Source organism: Hyperoodon ampullatus (assembly GCF_949752795.1).
Source record: "Hyperoodon ampullatus genome assembly, chromosome: 4".
Taxonomy (NCBI): Eukaryota; Metazoa; Chordata; class Mammalia; order Artiodactyla; family Ziphiidae; genus Hyperoodon; species Hyperoodon ampullatus.
In genome coordinates, this window is record NC_136917.1 from 148,722,822 (window position 1) to 148,728,821 (window position 6,000).

The window sequence follows — 6,000 nt, forward strand, 5'->3', positions numbered from 1 at the left end:
CATGTGGGTTTTTGATCATTTTGTCAAATCTCCCCACACCATATACAAAACATAAATCCCAAGTCATTTAGTAGTATTTACTCAGCAAAAATTGGATTTATAGATTAAATTACGTGAATTGACATATTCAAAATATTAAGACTTTTCTTTCTTAAACAATGCACATATTTTTATTAATTGAAGAATAAAACTGAAGTGTTTTGGATCAATTTTATGAATGACAACTCTTCCTGAATCATAGCATTACAGTTAAACTCTGCCACGGCACAACGAATGGGTTAAAAAAATTTCAACTGCATACAATGTGAGATTATATTATTGTGAGATTAATGAAATAACTGAGGTGGGTCTACATAAATAGCCAGCTGAGAATTCTAATGTTCACTTGTAAAATCCAAATCCATCCCAAGTCCTAATGGAAATTGCCACTCTCACTTAAATATCAATGAGGAAAATTCTGCATCCGGTGGCTGGCTGGAACTTACAGTATAGCAGCAGCGATTCCAAATCTCTTAGATATTTGGTACCTCTTTTGTTAGCCAAATCTGTGAATATTGACCCATAAGAATTTATGAGGACAGTGTGTTTCCCTGTATCTTTAGATATATCTGCCTGCCCCTTTACTCTGTGTCCCCCCAACCAAAAGATGAGAACTTTAGTCTGCCCCACTTGAGAATGGGAACTGAACAGAGGACTGAACATTTGCTAACAAAATGCTATCTGAATTTGGATGATTGTGGGTTACCTAATGACACAACTTTTTTGGCTGCAATTGGAGTCATCACCTACTTAAGTTTATGATAATTATAAATTCCTTGTCATTTTCAAGATCCGTCTATGTTCTGCACAGGCCCGCTAGTCAAGTAAAAGGGAGATGTACTGGGCACTAATCTCTGCAATCCTCCAGGAAAGCATTATTGCTTTTGGTTTACTATTTTCATAGATAGAGGCAGTCCTGATGACTTACACTCGACCTTTTCTACCTTAGTAGCTCTCACTTCATGGGTCAAGGAACCACTATGGGGACTCTGCCAGTGGCTGAGTAATGCTGTTTCCATTACGCATTCCAGAACTTGGGGAATAACCACAGAGTGAATCCAGGGACCCACTGGGCTCACTGTACAATAGACCTGAGCCAAAACTCTGTGGGTCATCTGACAGGAACACAGTGATGTTTTGGGTCTCCAGGAGTAGCATCAATTCAGAGCCAGAGCTGCTCTAGTAAAAGGGCTGCTTCTACTGGCAAAGATAGTTTGATGGAATTTAGGGATTCAGGGTACCCAGCTTTATGGGAATCTTCCCATCTGTCCCATCATGATTTTCAGGATCCCATTCCTTCCCAAGCAGTGTCTTAACTTTAACAAATGAGTCTCTGTGAGATTGAGAATTCAATTTGTCTTGTAATTCAGCTACACTTGGCATGCATGAGATTTGGGGTTTTGTTTTCAGAAATATCAGCCTCACAACTACAGTAGATAAGAGTTTCTTTGATAGTATTCATAGAGGCAATACCTTGAGCTGGGAATTTAAAGTCTTGCTTTCATAATTTTCTTTCCCTAAATTCTCCAGCACACTTCAGAGCAACCCACTAACTCAATTATACTTTTTATTTTCACTAAAATTTTCTGTGTCAGAAAATATTTTGTCACCCAGGGCCTTGTCTTCTATAGGCACATTATTAAAGTTATCTGCAGTTGGTAGCTTGAGTAACTGTTTAGCTACAGTATGCCATCAACTACCATTGTTGCCTTTACCACTAGAAGCAGAGTCATTAATGCCTTTAAATCTGATCAGATCAGAGAACCAAGAAAACCTAGAATCAACTTAGGAACTCACATTTAAGATTATGTTCCTTAGGGACCATCTTCAGTGCTAAATTCTGCATCATTCAGGGTTTAATTAGAGAAGCAGAACCACTAGGACATCTCCGTGTGTGTGTGTGTGTGTGTGTGTGTGTGTGTGTGTGTGTGTGTGTGTTGAGAAAGAGGTAATATAGCTACCCCAACTTTAATTTCTCTCAAGACTTTGTCACTGAACCAAGTGTTACTTATTAGAAGTTTCCTGTTTAATCTTCAAGTATTTGGGGGGATTTAAACCATTTTCCTGTTGTTGATTTCTAGTTTATTGATTTCCACTGTAGTCTAAAAACACATTTTGGGGGCTTCCCTGGTGGCGCAGTGGTTGAGAGTCCGCCTGCCGATGCAGGGGACACGGGTTCGTGCCCCGATCCCGGAAGATCCCACATGCCGCGAGGCGGCTGGGCCCGCGAGCCATGGCCGCGGAGCCTGTGTGTCCGGAGCCTGTGCTCCACAACGGGAGAGGCCACAGCAGTGAGAGGCCCGCGTACAGCAAAAAAAAAAAAAAAAAAAAAAAAAAAAACACATTTTGTACAATTTCTATTTTTTGCGATTTGTTTTATGTCCTAGAGTATAGTCTATCTTGGTGAATGTTCTCTGTGAACTTGAAAAGAATGTGTATCCTTCTGTTGCTGGATGGAAGATTCTATAAATTTCAATTTGATCAAGTTGATTGATAGTACTGTCCGATAAGAACTCTGTTCTTACTGATTTTCTTCCTGATGGGTATATCAGTTACTGAAAGTTGAATTCTCCAACTATAATAGTGAATTTGTCTATTTCTCTTTAGAGTTCTATCAGTTTTTGCCTCATGTATTTTTACTCTCTGTTGTTAGGTGCACACAGGTTAAAGATTATGTCTTCTTGGAGAATTTACCACTTAACTTGCCTCAGACTGTTTTGGGGTTTTTTGGGGTTTTGTTTGTTTGTTTGTTTTTTCCTTGCCTGTTAGCATGATTTGTGATTTTCTTTGTTGAAAGCTGGACATGATGTATCAGGTGGTAGAAACTGAGGTAAATATGCCTTTGTGTGAGATTTTATATTAATCTGGTTAGGAATTGGGCTGTGCCTAATGTTTGCTGTGGCTGTAGGTTCCAGGGCCTTCAGTTTTCTCTGTTGTCCTTGCATTTGTCTCTCCTGCTATCTTTGGGTTTCCCTAAGAATCCCTTTTAAAGTAGAGTCTGTGACTTTCATCTTTCATCTATGATCCACTATTATTATACTGAAGCCCATCTCTGCAGAATGTGTGGTGTCTGCCCTGTACCTCATTCTCTAGTGGGTCCAAGGAGTCATTGAATTGTGCTTTGTTCAACTTTTTTCTTGCTGTAAGGACAGGAGCGATGACTTCCACACTCTTTATGTGTTGGAATTGAAACTGGAAGTTGGATTCTTTTTTTTTAGATCCTTTAAACCCAATATTTTCAATAGACTATGTCTCACTATTGATCATTTTCTATCAAACTATCCTAGAATAATACACTGCACTTGCAAATTCAATTCTTTCATTTTACTTTGAAATTTTTTTCTGTTCCATTAGTTCTGTATACTACCTCAAGGGAACCAATTTATATATGATTGGTCCCTTTTGTCTGTTCATCATAACTTCTCTTTATTTCCTTTCATCATCTCTATTTTGTCTATTTTAGCTGCATTCTGTAACATTTTCTAGAGCTCTTCATCAACTTGGTCTTTCACTGTGACTGTTCGTTCATTGCTATTTATAAATAATTTGTTCTAAAATAATTTTATTTTGTCTCTGGTTCATTCTCCAGTCTCATTTTTACTTTATTTTGCTGTCTTCATTTCACCATGAATTTCTTCTTTCAAAAATATCAGCTTTTCTTTAATTGTATTTAATTCCCAAAGATTTTTTTGATTATTGATGTCTTCATCCAGAATGAATTATTTTTATGGGTTGCAAAATATACACTTACATTTTTTTTTAATTTTGTTTTGTTTACCTGTATTGTTTCAGTGTAGTTGCCCTATCTTTTCAACTTCTCCATCTCTTTTCCCAAACGTGTGGCTAGTTTCTCCTTTCCAACTTCCTGCTTTACCTGATCTTTCTTGTAAATCTCTCTGAATCTTTGGCTGAATTCTATGTTCAGCTTTTTAGTTACCTAGAGGAGGGCAGTAGTGGGATGAAGGTGAGAGAAAAGAGCTGGAGGTGTGTATTGATTCCATTTGTCTTTATTCTGTTTCTTTGGAAGTTTGTTAAACATCTTTTACCAGATTTTACTCTATTTGAGGGGCATCTCCAGGTACATAAGGGTATGGGATTGTTTCCTCATTTTACAGTGAGTCTGCCAGTTTAGCCTCGCTAAATCTTTGGCTACATGAAAACAACCACTGCTTAACTCACCATTGCCCAGACGTTTCTTCTGCTTCACTCCCAGTTGTGGTTATGTTAGAGAAATACTCAAAATCTAGAGGTTCTCCCAACAATTATTGTGATGCTTTTTAGCTACTATGTAAAAGTATCCAGTGATTTGAGGAATGGCATTTTCCTTTTATTCTGATCTTTTATTTTGACAAACTTTTATCTATTATAGACAATTAGTTCTGGATAATTCTTCCTGAATTATTTCACTCATGTTCCTCTGGGCCAGAAAAAGCAAATTTGTGACTCTTTTTAGTTCTTTCAGCTTCTCATTCACCCACCCTCAGTCTTATTCCCTATGCCATCAAGAAACTTTTCAGGATTTTGTCCACTCACTTTCTTCCCCATGGTACAGCTTCTGCTTGTTCTCTTTGTGTGTGTGTGTGTGTGTGTGCATGTGTGTGTGTATTGTATTGTATTTGGAAGAGGGAAGTGCTAGGTAGAGAAACTTGAATTATTCTCAAAATCTTCATTATCTAGAGATATTTTATAAAATTTAGAATTCATGGTTGTATGTCTTTGTCTTGTAAGGGTACTATTTCTGTTTTATTTTACTTCTTATTTTCATAGTACTTTATGTTTAGGGTAGAAAGACTCTGCAATCCTACATTTACTATGTTATGTTTCCTCATAAGTCCTTTAATATAATTCAATACCTCGTGGTGATAAAGCAATCCAGCGTTTCTTGAAGGAGAACTGCTATGAAGATGAGCATACTGAACACACATCTTAATGTGAGTTAACTTCCAGTGCAGGAATTTAGATAATTGAAAAAAAAAAAAAAGAGGCTGAGAAATTGAAGTCCACTCATGTATTGAGGGTACTGAATGGATTTTAGTCATTACTATCAATTTCTTCTATGACTAAATTTGCTAATGGGCTCATCGATTGTGCTGAATTCATTATAAAGATATGAATGAGCAGTATAAGAGTAAGAAAAGGAATAAAGGGAGGATGATGTAATTCACACATCTGATAGGTACCACTCTGCTGCCCATCCCCAACTCCATGGCCATATATGTGAAAGCTGACCTGGTTTCTGAAATGACAACTTACCCAAAAAGACATTTCATCTTGGATATGAGGAGTCTTTAAAACATATGTAGTGATGCTGAATCCAAGTAAAACTAGGAGATAAGTGAAGTTTGTTGTCAAAGCCCCTTAATCCTTTGTTTCCTGGATCACAAGTTTCTCAAGACCCTCATATCCATCCCCTATACCCTTTGATAAAACCTGTTCTCCAATTGTTTTTTCACTCTGAGGAATAAATAACTGGTGAGGAACCTTACCCAGGGGAAATCTGCATTTAATCAGGATCAAATCCTTAAGTAAAAGTGTTAGATTTTGGAATGTAGAACTTTAGGTATCAGCAAGCTTATAGGAAGGATTTCCTTTTACTTCGGGGCCTCTTTGGCCCCTGAAATCATATTACTTGGCTAATGCCTATTCTATTCTTTCCATAAGGAAAACCTTCACTGGTAATTAATTTCTTTTCAGGTTTTCCACTCTGCTGAAGTTGGACAAAATCTTTGTGTACTGATTCAGCAAATATCAGCTTATCAGGTATTGCTTTAACACATTAAAATGAAGTTGGGAAATATAGCCAGGCCTTTCATTGGCTGAACATTTACCAAGACTAGATAGAACATAGGGAATCCTTCCATGGCTCAACTGCTATGAAGCCTTTCTCATTTTCTCACAGTTCTTGAACTCTAACCTGTGACACTCACTGGCTCAGGTTTCAGAAGTGCTGTAGCATATATT